The sequence below is a fragment of the Pelophylax lessonae genome (assembly GCF_965119305.1).
Source record: "Pelophylax lessonae genome assembly, chromosome: 3".
In the NCBI taxonomy this organism is placed as follows: domain Eukaryota; kingdom Metazoa; phylum Chordata; class Amphibia; order Anura; family Ranidae; genus Pelophylax; species Pelophylax lessonae.
This window is the reverse complement of record NC_138770.1, coordinates 37,787,890-37,805,247: the sequence shown is the minus strand read 5'-3', so window position 1 is coordinate 37,805,247 and position 17,358 is coordinate 37,787,890. Positions and strand designations below refer to the sequence as shown.

The following is a 17,358-nucleotide window of genomic DNA, read 5'->3' as shown; positions in this document are numbered from 1 at the left end:
TGAGAGCAAAGCTATGAAGAAGTCTGCTGAATCTAGTTTAGTGGTCAGGAGCCTCCGCTGCCGAAGGTGGGCCCATTCTATCCATATGTGGGTTTGACACCATATTGAAGTCACCATGCCACAGCGACGGGACCACAGGGAATCAAAACATAAATGCCAAGCCCTCGCTAAGAATAGAGGCATTGTATGGCGGAGGCATGTACCAAGCCAGTAGCAGCACACCATTGCCCCTAATTTTACCATAAACGAAGACATACCTGCCCTGAGGATCCAACACTACCTCCTGAGTCTCAAATGGTACCGGTTTAGAGATGAGCAGTGAAACAGCCCTGGTGTACGGAGCATGGGTCGCATGAAAAGACCACCCCACCCAGGGGCGCCTCAGTGCCCCCGCAAGGAGCCCTCTGCATGGGTTTCCACCAGGGCCACAATATCCGCCCATTGCTCCTTTAGTTAAGAGAAAATAACTGCATTTTATTTTATTGTGCAAACCCGGCACATTCCAGGTAAGCACTTTTAACTTTGCCATATTGTGAGTGGATAGATTTGGCACTTCAGGAGGAGCTCATGGCCCCATGCACAGAGGGTGTCATAAGAAACGAGCTGCAAAGCTATTTTTGACGCCAAGAAAAAGCGGAGTCAAAAACGCGCCTCAAGGGGGGAGGGGGGCAAAGGTGATTAGAACAGGTTTTCTGGTAACAGCGGCAGCCGAGGGGAGGAGCCTGTCAATGGCACCATTTCAGCATGCGTGCTGAGGCCTCATGGAGAGCCATCCGGAGAGATGCAGCTGGGAACGCTCAGCACTCTGGACCCTATGAGGGGCTAACCTTTGCCTCCCGAGACCCCCTTACTCGACCCTCTGCACTCCTGATAGACCTCCTGTGAAACCCTGCACTGGTACCTATCGCTGGATCTGAGAGAAGCCGCTGCCGGAGAGCGAACCGAAGCTCAAGCCGAAGCAAAGGCCGAAGTTGAGTTCAGGAGACTGAGGGGGCGGAGGCTTAGAGCGAGCAGGCAGCGAGTAGGCAGCACAGGTCTACGGGAAGCCACAGGCAGCCGAGATTGCCAGTGTAACGTTAAAAAACCATACCCCGTGAATAAACCATACCCTCGTCACTTCCTGTGTGAAACAGCTGAGCAGCACAGCAGTGCGCATGCTCAGAGCCCCGGATACCTAATTGAACTTTAAAGAATTTGACAAGTGCGCATGAGGGCATGAAATAATCACGGCACTGTGTGTAATGTTATACTTGCGGCGCTTTTATATTTATTACCGGAGATCAGGGAAGTGACAGGGGAAGGAGCGGAGATGATGCATGTTGCAGAGGAGCTGTTTTAATCTAACCGCCGCAAATGTAACTACCGTGAGAAATCCATACCCTCTGTAGGTGCACCGGAAGTGACGAGGGTATGGTTTTCTCACGGGTATGGTTTTTTCACGGAACACCGGGACACTCGGTCTGGCGTGCGGGCAGACGCGTGATAACGCCCAGAAGGGCATACAGAAGGAGGAATAAACCCGAGACCTGAGACCCTGCCCAGCGGCAAAGGAGTGCAATGGAAGTGGTGAGAGGGTGAAAGACCCCCCTTTTCTTTCTTCTATCTGTTATTTCCCTCAGATTAATGACTGAATTACTGCAAGCATCTATATTCATGGTTATATCATTGATGAACTCTTGTCTACTGTTATAAAGTTACCATGATAGACTGTACTCGATCAAAGATCAGTTTTACTACCCCTTAACAAGGGGAGCAGACAGGCAATGGACTAGATGCTGCAGTATTGTACTGTTAACCCAGTGTTACTGAAGGGGAAAAAAAAAAAGGGGGATCTCTCTTCAATTAAAAACAAGACAGGAGTAATCAGCAGAAGAGGAGAGGATATACACCCTCAACAACTTTAACCACTTAAGCCCCGGAAGATTTTACCCCCTTCCTGACCAGGGGGTATTTTGCGATTCGGCACTGCGTGACTTTAACGGACAATTGCGCGGTCGTGCGATGCTGTACCTAAACTAATTTGACGTCCTTTTTTTCCCACAAACAGAGCTTTCTTTTGGTGGTATTTGATCACCTGTGCGATTTTTTGATCATGCGCTATAAACAAAAAAAGAGCGTCAATTTTGCAAAAATAGCAATATTTTTCAAATTTTTTTATATGAAATTCCCCCTCAAAAAAATGTAAAAATCAAAATGTTTTAACATTTTCAGCCAATTTGTTTTATGCTACATATGTTTGGTAAAAAAAAAAAATCGCAAAAAGCGTATTTTGATTGGTTTGCGCAAAAGTTATCGCGTTTACTAAGAAAGGAAAAGATTTTTGTCATTTTTGTTTTTTTTTAACGCATGATGGCGGCGATCTGCGATTTTTTTTGCGGTACTGCGACATTGCGGCGGACAGATCGGACCCTTGACTGACATTTTTGGGGTTACCAGTGACATTACTGCAGTAATCAGTGCTATACATATGCACTGTTACTGCAAAATGACACTGGTAGTGAAGGGGTTAACTTTATTTGAGAGGGAGGGGCTGTGTGTGTCCCTAGGGGCGTGATTCTAACTGTGATTGGCTGTGGCTTGAGCTGCAGAAACAGTGATCAACGGTCCTACATAGTAGAACCGTGTGATCGTTTCTATACAGGGGAGAATGACGGCTTGTTTACACTAGCCGCCTGACTTTCTCCCTCTGCAGCGACGATCGCAGAGTGACCGGCAGACATCGGGTCCGCCGGTCACACGCGCGGGGGGGTCCGTGAGCGCGCCTTCGGCGGCGCGTGCTCGCTCCCTAGACCCTCACAGGCTAGCGACGTAGATCTACGTCACTTTGCCTGTGAGGGGCTGACTGCCGACGTAAATCGTCGTTAGGCAGTCGGCAAGTGGTTAACTTTATCTATTTCTAACAGCAGACCCTCCATACCCCCTTTTTTTTTACTTTAAGGGGTAAAAAAGGATCTTTGTTACTGTTAAATGTCTGCAGACAGTAAGTGTCAAGAGTTGAAGTGAAAGAGCAGTAAACTGCCGACTCCCCATGGTTTCTTAGTCAGAGGGTCTACATTGAAAAACTCACTAATGTTATTTATTCAATGAGAAAAACCCTGATGTTTCTGTTAACTGTGCAATTTGGGAGATCTCGGCGCGAGTGAATAAGAGACCCCTGGTGATTTTGGCTCTCTCATATTTCACTGTAATCACACTTAAGTAAGTCGACTAGGAGGAAACTGCTGGATCAAACTTAAAAGGAGCCCTTGGGTATCTTTCCCTATCCCTCAAAAAAGGTCGCTGGCCAGATTTGCCAGAATTAGCCTTCCTTCACTCTCTAATCCCTCACCCAGGGTTTGTTAAGACCGGTCTTGGAAAGGAAAATTGAAAATAATCCAGAAATGATCTAAGGGAAAACATATAATATATTTCACAAGTTATCCCGTTACAGGAGGGGCTAAAATTGATATACCAGTGGCAAAACCTAACTTAAACAATATCCCCTGACTATTGATACTTCAGAGTAAGAAAAAGAACCCCCAGGATAAAATGAAGACCAAACAGACTAAAGAGGGGACAGGGAAACCAGCAAAAGTTACGGTGAGCCCAGGGACTATTAAAATGTACATGACCCCGGAAGGGAAAGGACAAAATGGGATACCAGAAAAACAACCAGTAGTAAGACCAAAACAAAATACAGAGGGAAGTAAAAAAACTAAAGGTCAAAAGACTACAGGTGCAAGTGGAGAAGAGAGCCTGGACCTATCCAGAGAGAGTACACAAACACTGGGGGACAATGAAATGGGAAGAGAGGAGGATCTTAGAACAAAAGACCCCCCCACCCTCAAAATCTGCAATGGTGGAAATGTTTTCTAACCTGGAGAGATCAATTAAAGCTGAAATGACCACCCTTTATGGAGACTTAGGACACATTCTGTTCAGAGTAGAGGAAACAGAAACACAGGTAAACACTCATGGAAAAAAGCTGAAAAAACGTAAAGATCAAATGAAGAGAATACAGTTAGAATAAAATAGAGATTATTGCGCTAACTTAAAAAATGTAAGCAGCTGACATCAATCACTGAACTAAGGAGGGTGATAAATCAATAAATACAAAAATATGTGCAGCGCTAGAAGAAAAAAATTCCCAACAAAATAAATTGTCCAATCGCAGGAAACATTCCACAAGTAACGTAAACAATTGATGGTGAGAAAAAGTCCAATATATAATGGTGCAAATCATATATAAGTGCAGCAAATCCCGTCACCAGTGAAGGTAGAAATATATTGCGCTCACCAGATGGATGGGACCCCAAAACACCTTATAGTGTAGGAGTCAAACAGGCTTAAAAATGATGGAGTGTCCCCACAGATTTTTCACCGATTCCAACGGCAACCATGCAAATCTCCGGTAGATGGAATAGTTCAGAGATTCCCCTTCAGGCATATAAGATGTAAAACAGCTGGGCTGACCAAGTCCTCTTTACATGTTTCGGGCTGACTTTATCTTTTGAAAAAGGCATTTATGCCGAAACATGTAAAGAGGACTTGGTCAGCCCAGCTGTTTTACATCTTATATGCCTGTCTTTCACGGATGTCTGTAAGTGTATCAGCTTTATTGATATTAAATTGATTTTAGCAATATTACGCTATATGTCCCTCCATTTTTTTTCGGTTTTACCACCCACCATGTGGAAGGGGAATCTCTGAACTATTCCATCTACCGGAGATTTGCATGGTTGCCGTTGGAATCGGTGAAAAATCTGTGGGGACACTCCATCATTTTTAAGCCTGTTTGACTCCTACACTATAAGGTGTTTTGGGGTCCCATCCATCTGGTGAGCGCAATATATTTCTACCTTCACTGGTGACGGGATTTGCTGCACTTATATATGATTTGCACCATTATATATTGGACTTTTTCTCACCATCAATTGTTTACGTTACTTGTGGAATGTTTCCTGCGATTGGACAATTTATTTTGTTGGGAATTTTTTTCTTCTAGCACTGCACATATTTTTGTATTTAGAGAATACAGTTAGAACAGAGAAATATGATGTATAAAATAGAAGATCAAGAGAACAGAAATAGAAGGAAGAACTTACGGATTAGAGGCCTACCAGAGAAGGGCAAAGATGAAAATATAGAGGAAATGTTAGAGAGTGTATTCAACCCACTCCTGGGCAAAGCAACCACAGACAAAATATAATTTGAAAGAGTCCACAGAATACGGAAACCAGTAAATGCACCAAGAGATAAAACAAGAGATGTAATAGCAAGATTCAATAAATATGAGGTCAGAGACCAGATCTGGGAAAAAATGAGAGAGAGACCCATAATGAGATTCGAGGGAGCAGAGTTACAGGTTTTCCCGGATCTTGCCCAAGAAACTATAAATAGAAAATGCATCTTAAAACCGGTAGTGAAAGTATTAAAGAAACAAAATATACAGTATTTCTGGAGCTACCCCGCGGGTCTGGGGGTATGGAAAGAAGGGAGGACTGTAATATTAAAATTCCCAGAAGATGTCCAGGGATTCTGACAGTCTTTAAATATACCAGTAATGAATATACCCGGGTGGACAGATCAGGAGAACTCAGAGGAAGAAACAGAGGAAGAAGAAGATCAAGAGCAGAAGAAAAAGAAGTCAAAAGAAAACAAGAAATTAGAGACTAGACGAGGGGGAGGGTCCGAGTGAGGAGGCGGGGAGGTGGCTGATGGGAGAGGGAGGAAGAATGAGAGTAAAATTAGAAAAAGATTAAAGAGGATGGCTCCAAGTAGGCATTAGCAGGTACCAACCATCGACCCAGTAATTGGGAAGAGTGAGGGGATAGGCGAGCAAAGACAGAGCTCAACCCCAGGGAAATGTCGATCGAAATGGAGAGGAGGTAAATCGACTATCCTAGCCAAGGGAAGGGAGATAGCTAGGTACCCATTATGCCACGGGATGGGACTGGGGGGGAGGGGATAGGAGGGAGGGAGGGTAGGTGGGGGGTGGGAGGAAAGAAAAGGGGGAGGAGGGAAGGGAGGGGGGGAGGGATAAAAGGGGAAAAACAATAGAAAAAAAATTATCCTGCACATATAAAAAGCAAAAACCCACATCTGTTAGTAAGGGACAAGACCTCCGGGAACACCAGCCTAATAACTCTAGGAGTGATAAAAGAAAAAAGACAATGAGTAAAATTAAAATAAGGGAAAATTCGAAAACCAAGACAAAGGGATGGAAGAAGTAAACTTTATGTCTTATAATGTACGAGGAATGAATTCAACTGTTAAAAGACAGAGAATTATGGGAGAAATTAAATATTTGAATGCAGATGTAATATTCCTACAGGAGACCCATATTACGCATGCTTCTAACATTCGATTTTACTCACGAAACATCCTACATGGTACTATGCGGACTCATTTAAGAAAAAATCTAGTGGAGTAGCAATTAAATTCGCTAGAGGGCTGAGATTCGTACTAGAGGATAGGCTGGTAGACCCGGAGGGAAGATTCCTTTTTTTGAAAGGAAAGTTAAATGAGGAGGAAGTCACATTAGTAAACTTGTACAGCCCTAATGAAGGACAGGTGTCCTTCTTGGGGAAAATTTTGGGGAAATTAATAAACTTTAAAAAAGGAGGGGTGATTCTGGCAGGAGACCTCAACTCATCTTCCATGCGGCCCAGAAGGTCCTTTGCCTCGGTCACTTGGCCCCTGAGTTTCTGGAGATCCTGGTGTAGGAGGGAGATATTCACCTTTACCTCCTCTAACTTGGTAGTGAGCGTCGTTTGAAATTGGAGAACAAGGGTTTGTTGTATGGGCGCTCCCATTGGAATACAGCAGGCTTTAGGGGAGACACTGCACTTTGGCAGCACTGGAGAGGAGAAGCTGCTCTGAAAGTGATAAAGATAAAAAGACAAGGCGCCTCTAAGTGCAGTAGGCTCTGAGTATTTATTAGGTTAAAAGTATAAAAGCACTCACATTTGGTAAATGTGACATGGGCATAGCTAAGATCTGTCTGGAGTCTTCCTATCCGCTGTGCTGAGTGGTTGAAATGAGGACATCCGGTGATCCACTTCCTGTAGATGCGTCCTTTCGTCTGTGTCTCAGCCTGGTCGGCATGAGATTTCCTGAAGGCAGGGTGTGGACGCAGTGGCTGGTGTCCAATAGAGTGGGTGGTGGGCGGTTACATGTTTCGGAGCTGTAGCTCCTTCGTCAGACCTCCCCCTGCTTAAAAAGTCCACCACCTTGGTTAACGTGCCTTTGAGATGGGCCGCTGACAATGAAAGTGAGTGACTTTCTACCCACTCCAGGATTTCGGTCGACAACAACTTAAGGATCCTGCTTTTTTTGCCCCCGTTTGTTTAAATAAGCCACTGCCGTGGCGTTGTCTGATAAGATCTGCGCATGGGACCCCTGGAGGTTTGGAGAGAAGGCGGCCAAAGCGACCACTTTTAACTCTCTCCAGTTTGAGGACTTCATTGCCTCGGCCTGGGACCAAGCACCTTGTGCCAGATTTTGAACCCAGTGGGCTCCCCATCCACACATGCTGGCATCTGTTCTCACTCTTTTTTCGAAGGGGAAGGTTCAAAATAAGCCCCTTGACAAAGTTGCTTGATTTCTCCACCACCAGAGGGTCCTTTTGACCTTGGTGGGGATTTTCACTTTTGCTTCTAGGGTTTTAGGACTGTGATTCCAAACCTTCCACAGGAAATTTTGGAGTGGTCTGAAATGGAGTCTTGCCCATTGAATGGCTGGTATAGTCGAGGTTAGGATTCCCAGGATTGACATAACACTTCTGACTCTCGATTTGTCTGTAGCATGGCTACTACATTCTGTATCTTGTCTTTCTTTTCTTCTGGAAGGAAGGTTTTCTGTTCTACCAAATTTATCTGGTAGCCCAGAAACTGTACCAGCTGAGCTGGAGTGAAGCTTGACTTCTGAAGATTCTAAGTGACTGCGGCCCTTGCTCAGGTCTTCTTGCAATTTTTCCCTGAAAGGAGCAAAGAAGAGGAGGTCATCCAGATATGGGATTACTGAGAATCCCTGAAGGCGGAGAGAAGCAAGACATTCTGCCATTATCTTTGTAAAGATTCTTGCAGTGCATTCCTATGGGAAATAAATTTAGAAGAGACAAAGCTAAACCTGGCTGGCTAAACCGCAATGTTAAAAAACTTATTAGGGGGAAAAAATGGCCTTCAAGAAATATAAATCAGAGGGCACAGTATCGGCTTTCGAGCAATACAAGGAGGCAAATAAGAAAAGTAAATACGAAATCAAAATGGCTAAAATCAACTTTGAGAGACAAATAGCGGAGGATAGTAAAAAGAACCCAAAGAAATTCTTTAAATATATCAACAGCAAAAAAACTAGGGCAGAGCATATTGCACACATAATGATGATGGGAGGATGGTTACAGAGGACACTGAAAAAGCAACCATGCTGAACGCTTTTTTCTCATCAGTCTTTACACATGAAAAGGAGGGGTACACTGACCATGACTGTATAAAATTAACACAAATAAATCACCAGGCCCGGATGGCGTACATCCAAGAGTACTCAAAGAACTTAGTAAGGTTATATCTAGACCACTGTTCCTGATCTTTGCTGACAGTATTATGACAGGAAATGTACCAGGCGATTGGAGGAAAGCAAACGTGGTACCGATATTCAAAAAAGGGCAGAGGCATGTCCCGGGAAATTATAGGCCTGTCAGTCTGACATCGATAGTATGTAAACTTCTCGAGGGGATGATAAGGGACTATATCGTAGAGTTTGCTAAAGACAACAACATCAGCAGCAGTAATCAGCACAGGTTTACAAATGGGCATTCTTGTCAAACCAATCTCTTCACATTCTATGATGAGGTGAGCTGTAAACTAGATAGGGGAGACCAGTGGATGTGGTGTACCTGGATTTCGCTAAGGCGTTTGATACAGTTCCCCACAAGCGCTTAATTTATAAAATAAGGTCTGCAGGCATCGACCCCAGGGTTTGCTCTTGGATAAGGAACTGGCTAAAAGGGCGGTAATAAATAGCGCATACTCAGACTGGTCTGAGGTGGTAGGTGGGGTCCCCCAAGGCTCAGTCCTGGGACCAACCTTGTTCAATTTATTCATAAACAGCATTGAAGACGGGATCAGTAGTTCTATATCAGTTTTTGCAGTTGACACAAAATTGGGCAGGGCAATAACTGCTCAGCATGAAGCAGATATCCTACTGAATGACCTGGACAAAATAACAGAGTGGGCAACGACATGGCAAGTGAGGTTTAGTGTGGAGAAGTGTAAGGTTTTGCACTTGGGGACTAAAAACATAAAAGCACAATACACTTTAGGGGGGGAAACTTTGGGGGAATCAAAAATGGAAAAAGATCTGGGAGTCTTGGTAGAGGATAGACTAGGCAATAGCATGCAATGTCAAGCGGCAGCTGCCAAAGCCGGTGTTCCGTGAGAATTACCTACCCGTGAGAAAAACCTACCCTCGTCACTTCCGGTTGCACGGTAGTGTGTTTAATGTGGTGGTTACATTAAAACAGCTGGCCTGCAATACGAGTCATCTCTGCTCCTGTCCTTGTCACTTCCCTGATCTCGGCTAGTAAATATAAAAGCGGCGGCGGGTGTATGAAAAGATAAATCACGGAGCTGAGAGCCGCTTTTATATTTACTAGCCGAGATCAGGGTAGTGACAGGGAGAGGAGCGGAGATGACTCATAGTGCAGCACAGCTGTTTTAATTTAACCGCCGCGTCGGTAGGTTTTTTTCACGGACACCGTGATAATTTCATACTAGTGCGCATGCGCACTAGTCTGATCCTCAGCTGCTCCATTAAGTATTGGGGGCTGTGAGCATGCGCACTGCTGTGCTGCTCAGCTGTTTCTGGGCGGAAGTGACGAGGGTAGGTTTTTCTCACGGGGTAGGTAATTCTCACGTTACACCGGCAGAATATTAGCACGCATAAAGAAAGGCATGTGTTCCAGAGATAAAACTATAATCCTTCCACTTTATAAAACTCTGGTCCGACCACATCTGGAGTACTCTGTCCAGTTCTGGTCACCGGTCCTCAGGAAGGATGTGTTGGAGCTGGAGAGAGTCCAGAGAAGGGCAACTAAGCTAGTTAGGGGATTGGAGGACCTTAATTATGAAGAGCGTCTGCAATCACTTGATTTATTCTCCCTGGAGAAGAGACGCCTGAGAGGGGACATGATAGCAATTTATAAATATCTCAATGGTGATCTCAGCATAGAAAAAAAGCTATTCAGTCGAAAGGATTGCATGAGGACTCGGGGGCATACAATGCGATTGGAGGAGAAGCGTTTTAACCTCAGGCAACGTGGGGGGTTCTTTACTGTTAGGGCTACAAGATTGTGGAATTCTCTACCACAAGAGGTGGTTTCTGCGGGAAGTATGGTGGCTTTCAAAAGACTCTAAAGCCCCGTACACACGTACTGATCGGCCGTCTTTTGTCCAGGGCGGTCGTGTCTGTTGAAAACTGCAAAAGACTGCACACGAATTTTGTCGGCCAACAACAGCCGACTGCAGAAGTGATGTCATGTGATGGTTAACTTCCCTTGTCTTTTTTCTTTTCTGAGCATGCCCAGTCTTGCTAATCTGCTGTCTGTCGGCCGAAATCTGTACTGACTGGCGAACAATCGGCCGTTCTGGTGACGGCCAACAAATATTTTAAAGTCTGCATGACAGGGTGTCCGGATGTAGTGCGAGCAGGACGTGTGCTGCGGGAGCTCCGGTGAATCCTGTGCCATCCTTACCTCTTATCCTGGTTCCAGCGGTGGATCTTACCTCTCAGGGGTACCCTCCTTCCCCGGACTCTGTGGGGAACATTTTGGGATGCCGTCCAGGTCCAAATCATCCGCAGCGACGCCGAAGAGGAAGCCGGATCCCCCGCAGGCCGCATGTCCCGACGCCATCTTGGATAGGCTCCGCACGCTGCTGGAAACCTTAGAGATGTCTGCTGATCGGGCGGCTCCTCCATCCTCGGCTCCGGCAGCCCCGGGCAGCGACACGGCAGCGATCCTTACAGCCATTGAACACAGTAAGACTTCCCTCTTGGCGCGCATCGATCATTTGGCCGAGGAATGCAATTTCATCCGGGCCGACCTAGACAAGATAAGGGGCAGGCTGTCTGAGACGGAGACTAGGATCTCTGCCACTGAGGACACATCCACCCAGCACTCTCAGTCCCTGCATTCCCTCCAGCAGACTGTTGCTATGCTTCTGGCGAAAGCGGATGATGCCGAGAACCGCCAGCGGCGGAACAACGTCAGGGTGCTGGGCCTGCCTGAGGGGGCTGAGGGGGATCGCCCTGCTGATTTCGCTGAGTCCTTCTTCAAATCCCTACTCTCTCTTGCGGATGTCTCCCCTACTTATGTGGTGGAAAGGGCTCATCGGGTCCCAACGGGTCGGGGGATACCCGGCGCCCCTCCCAGACCATTCCTCGTACGGTTCCTCAACTATAGGGATCGGGACCGCATCCTGAGTGAAGCTAGGAAACATGCGACTCTTCCTTTTGAAAATGCTGAAATCCACCTGTACCCGGATTTCTCCGCCGAACTGCAGAAGAAGAGGAGGACCTTCACGGATGTCCGCCGCAGACTCAGGGAGCGGGAAATCAAGTACTCCATGCTCTACCCTAGTCGCCTCAGAGTACAATATCGGGGTGCAGTGAAGTTCTTTGATACCCCTGAGGATGCTGATGCTTGGATCCAGACCCTGCACTGAGACCCCTCTGTCCGAAAGTTCCTACATTGATGGTTGGATTTCACTCCCCCGTACCTGTGCCCGGTGCCCGGCCTCCTCCTTCTTCCTAATCCTTTTCCTTCCCCCCTCCCTCCCGGTTTCGTGGAGTCTAGACATGGCCCGTACTGTTACTTGGGGTTACCCTGCCCCCTGAACTACCTGTGTTCCCCGTGCTGATGAGGGTGGAGGTCTATGTCCTGTTTTTCATGCCCCCATGTCACCGGACACTGGCCCAGATCCCTGCTTTGTTCTCATCTCCCCCCCCCCTCTTCTTCCTGAACTGCTCCGCACCTGGCTTCCCTTCCCCTCCTTTCCCCCCCCCCCCTTTTTTTTTTTTGTCTGTTTTGGATGCTTCTGCTGGAGTGCCTGCTGATTCATCGGAGCTCTTGAGGATCACTCCCCCCCCTCTGGATTGTTTTTTTTTTTTGTTTTATTTTCCCCCCTTTTTTTATGTGTTTTTGGGGTTGTTTCAACCCACGTCCGCTGCCCACGTACGGACGCACCTCGGGGCCTCCCTGAAAACTCTGTAGTTCAGTTGACTACTGTTGCAAGTTTGGGGTGTAAACTGTCTAGCAAGTTGTTGGGGTTATGCTGGTCAGTCGGGAGTTTGCAATTGGGCTTGTTTCTGTGCCCGGTTGTTTGTTCTCTTTTTATTTTTTTCCTTTTTTTGTTTTTCAGACTGCTCGGTACTACCACATTTCTAGGATCTCAATGGTTGCTCTCTCTCTCTGGGTCCCCCCGGAGCCGTTATTGTGCTCACTCGCTTGGGTAATGTTTTTATGCTGTATGTGCTCTCCTGCTACGCCAGTTGTACTTCTGTATTGTCATGGGTTCCATGGTTAAAGTTATCTCTTGGAATGTGCGAGGATTGAATGACAGAGTCAAGTCCCTGATGTTCAAATATTTGACGGCCCATAAACCCTCGATCCTGTTCCTGCAGGAGACGCACCTTACGGGTGCCAAGGTTCTTTCGCTAAAACGTGCTTGGGTTAAACAGGGGTTCCACGCCACGTACTCCTCATACTCTAGGGGGGTTACCATTCTGCTCCATAGGGCTCTCCCTTGTGCTGTGGAGCAGGTCATTACTGATCCTGGGGGCCGTTACATAATCCTGATAGTACAAATGTATGCTACACGCTGGGCCCTTGTCAATATTTATGCTCCTCCACCGTTTGACTCTGGTATTCTTTACACTGTGTTTGCTAAGCTAGCCCCTCTCCAGGTTCCTCATCTCCTGGTGGGCGGGGATTTCAACGCCATCTTGGACGGGGATCTGGATGCGTCCAACTCTTCGAGGGGGGCGCATCCGGACCTGGTCGCCTGGGCGGACACCTTTGGTCTCCAGGAGCTGTGGCGTTGGCGCAATCCCCGGGAGAGGGCTTTCTCTCATGTGTCCCCCGCACACAGGTCTGGGGCTCGTATCGATTTTATGTTTGGCTCCTCCGGGGTTCTCCCCTGGGTTAGGGCGGCCTCCTACCTCCCGGCCGGCCTCTCGGACCACTCTCCCTTGGAGGTTTGTGTGGCCCTGGGGGGCGGTCGCGAGCCGGGATGCTGGCGGCTGGCGTCTCACTGGGTGCATGAGCCTAAGATACAGGAGCGGATCTCTACTAAATTGTCTGAATATTGGACCATTAATGATCAGTCTGCTTCGGCTGACGTGGTGTGGGAGGCTTGCAAAGCTGTTGCCCATGGAGAATATGTCTCCTCGATCAAGACGGTGCGGGTGGAGGCAGCTTCCCGCACGGCCCAGCTGGGGCAGGAAGAAATGGTGGCTGCGGCTCGGTTCGCCTCCCAGCCTGGCGACGCATCCTATGCTACGCTGGCATCTGTCAGGAGGGAGTTACGGTTACACTACACCTCTCTGGTACAATTGGACCATGCGCAGTTCCGGGCACGGCTGTTTGAAGCGGGGGACAAGAATGGCAAGCTACTGGCGAATTTGGTGGCCGACGCGCGTTCCCAGACGGTGATTCCCGAGGTCATGACGCGGGAGGGGCACCTGGTCACTGACCAGGGGGACATTTTGTCCGAGTTCCACTCCTTCTATAGTGCTCTCTATGATGAGCCGGCCTCGGCCCTCGGGGATCCCGGTCTGGAAATGCTGGGGGACTTGGACCTCCCGGTGTTGTCTGAGGCGGCTCGGGCAGAGTTAGATCAGCCGCTCCAATTACAAGAAATAGTGGCTGCCATTCACTCTCTCCCCGGCGGCAAGTCACCGGGCCCGGATGGCCTGCCAGGAGACTGGTACAGGGTACACTCGGAGATCTTGGCCCCCAGGTTACATCAACTGTACCTCCAGTGTCTCGAAGCTGGTCGCCTCCCTGACAGTATGTACCAGGCGCATGTTGTGCTTCTGCCTAAGCCGGGCAAGGATTTGCAGTGTTGCTCGTCCTACCGGCCTATTTCCTTGCTGAACTACGACTTGAAAGTGCTCACCAAGGCACTTGCTACTAGGTTGATGAGAGTCCTGCCGACGCTGATACATACCGATCAGACGGGCTTTATGCCGGGTAAATCCACGGATAATAATCTCAGGAGAGTTCTTACCCATCTTCAGCTGCCGCCTCCGGCTGGCGCTACGAGGATATTGGTGTCGTTCGACATTGAAAAGGCCTTCGACACGGTTCGCTGGCGCTATCTTATGCAGGTCTTGGAGTCCTTTGGTTTTGGCCCAGTTTTTTGTCATTGGATAGGCCTGTTGTACAGTGCCCCCACGGCTTGTATTAAGCTCGGTGGGAAGCTCTCGCCCCCATTTTGTATCAAGCGGGGAACGAGACAGGGTTGCCTGCTGTCCCCGGCCCTCTTTGCCCTGGCCATGGAGCCGCTGGCTGCGGCCCTGCGGCGGGCATCGGGGGTGCGGGGGATCAGCGTGGGCCCTATAGTGGAAAAATTGGCTCTTTATGCGGATGACCTCATTCTCTTCCTTGCGGATCCTGGCCCTTCCCTTGCGGAGGCTCTACGTATTATGGCCTCCTTCGCTGATGTTTCTGGCCTGCGCACTAACTGGGACAAGTCTCTGGTACTGCCGATCGATGAAGGGGCAGTGGCCCTTTGGGACCCGGCGTCCCCGCTTCGTTTGACCCGTGTGGTTAAATACTTGGGTATACATATTTCTCCGGACACCAGGGACTTTCTCAAACTTAATGTGCAGCCCAAGATACTTTGGTGTAAGCAACGGTTGCGGGCGTGGTCTCAGTTGCCCCTGTCCCTGATTGGCAGGATCAACTTGTTGAAAATGAAGATTCTTCCGGTCCTCCTTTATACTCTTCGGCATTCCCCTGTCTGGATTCCGAAATCCTATTTTGCCCAATTGGACTCTGTAATCTCCACCTTTTTGTGGTCTTCCCGACCTCCTCGATTTAGTAAGCGGATCCTCCGTCGGCCCAGGACTCAGGGGGGGCTTGCCTGCCCCGACTTTTACTCCTACTTTTTGGCTGCCATGCTCACCCATGCTCATAACTGGCTATTGTCGGACGACACCAACTCCTCGGTCATCCTCGAGGCGGCTCATGTGGGTTCCTACGAGTCCCTTCGTAATGCCCTGTACCGGGGCCTGAGGGCTCCCTATCCCCCTCTGACTCCAGCTATGCGAGTGGTGGTGCGGGTGTGGACCCAGCTGGTGGTTGCCCCGGAAAGGAAGTTGGCCCGCTGGTCTCCGGACACTCCGCTCTGGTTCAACCCCCACCTGGGAGAATTCCTCTCCATCCCGGACCCGGCCCTGTGGGCTGCTAGGGGCATCAAGACCCTGGCGGACATCAGCGTCGGCGGGACCCTGGCCACATTTGATGGCCTAAAGGCTAAGTTTCAATTGCCTAACTCCTTCTTTTTCAGGTTCCTCCAACTCCGTCATGCCTACCGCGCGCAGTTCCCCACGCCTGTGGCTGGTCTAGAGCGCAGCGACTTTGAGTCTCAGTTATGGGACCCTGGTATGCGTCAGCCGCTCTCCACCATCTACAAGGCCTTGTTACCTTCGGTCCACGCTGGGCTGACGGGACTGCGGGCGGCGTGGAGTGCGGGGGAGGAGGGTCTGGATGATGAGGATTGGGAGGACATCTGGGATGGCTCGTTCCGGCCGCTCATAGCGACCAGGGACGTGCTGATCCAATTTAAAATTCTACATAGGATTTATTACACTCCTCACAAGCTACACCGTATCTATCCTAGCGTTTCGGCCTCCTGCTGGAGATGCACACACGCTCCTGCAGATTTTTCGCACATTTTCTGGGACTGCCCGCAGATTGCCTCTTACTGGCTGGAGGTGACCCGCTTTGTGTCCAGTCTGACTTCCCTCTCGGTTCCGATGACGGTGGGGGTCTGTCTTCTTGGCCTGGTTGACCAGTTGGCGACAGCCAGGGCGACGAGGACCCTTATTGGAATATTACTGTTTTATGCCAGAAAGGCTATAGTCCTAAGGTGGAAGTCTCCCCATTCTCCGACCCTAGGCTTTTGGAAAGGGTTGGTTAATGCGGTGGTTCCGCTATACAAGGCGACCTACATCTCCAGGAATTGCCCTAAAAAATATGAAAAGGTCTGGCGAGCCTGGGTGGATTCTAAATCCACTGTCGACGAGCGAGACTCTGAGTCTGACACGGCTTAATCTCTGGTGGGACCTTGGGGAGAGAGAGCAGAGACTAGGTGTTCCTGTATAAGTATCGGTTTATCTTGCTACTGTTAATTCCTGACTGAAAGTGCTGAGCAGTATGGTTGCGGGTTGTTTTGGGTGGTCTTCTTTGGTTATATTGTTGTCTGTTGGCCGGGGTATGCCCCCTTCTGGCCTTGTCTTTTTATGTGTTTCAACTCAATAAACAGAATTTTCAAAAAAAAAAAAAGTCTGCATGACAGATTCTGTTCGGCCGAAAATGCGCTGTCGGCTTTTGGAAGCATCATACTAAAGCCCCGTACACACGTACCGATTGTTGGCCGTAAATATTCGGCCGCCGACCGATCGGCCGATTGTAGGCTTGTTAGTATGATGCTTCCGACAGCCGACAGCGCATTTTCGGCCGAACAGAATCTTGTGCTTGGGCTTCAGTCTCAGCCTTCCTAATCTTTTATTTGATTTTCTTTGAAAATGTCAGGTTTTTTTTTTTCTCTTACTTTACTAGCTGTTTATTTTGTCAGCTTCTAGTGTTAGTCTTCTCTTCGGATGAAGATGGATCATGCGGTGCTGGGATTCGGACTTGTGTCCTGGTTCTCCAGAGCAAAAGGGTCAGATGGACCCCCAGCCCGACATCGAGCGTTCAGCTATGGTTCGCCCTGGCATTACGAACGACCCATCCCTGTTCGCTGCAGGGATGCAGCCGTGAGGTGGCTACCTCACAGGACACATCTGCGGTGCTGCAGTGTCATGTCCCTGGCTCACGGCACTCCCTGTCAGGAGAGGACAGCGGTTTTCCGTGCATAGAGGCACCCCACGCCATTTGGTACAGGTAAGTACTTCTGTGTGGGGCCTCTGTCTGGGGTGGCAGTCTGTGTTGCTGCGTGTTCCCCATGTCTGTGCCTGTGTGACTACCTGATGCGGTCCCTGCGGGGATCGCTTGTGCAGTTTCTGTATGTGTGGGGGTCCCCCTCCCTGTGTCACCTTGGTGCATTGTTGGGGGTGCAGACGTTGGGTGGCGACTGCAGCGGAGTGAATTCG

The 17,358-nt window shown here is 48.8% G+C and overlaps 2 protein-coding genes across 2 annotated transcripts in view; one reads left to right on the top strand and one right to left on the bottom strand.

Moving 5' to 3' along the window:
* LOC309550283 (uncharacterized protein) overlaps positions 1–17,358 on the bottom strand; it is a 1,519,274-nt gene that overhangs the window by 669,139 nt on the left and 832,777 nt on the right.
* Positions 1–17,358, top strand: part of LOC309549994 (uncharacterized protein) — a 277,984-nt gene that overhangs the window by 28,214 nt on the left and 232,412 nt on the right. The window lies entirely within an intron of this gene.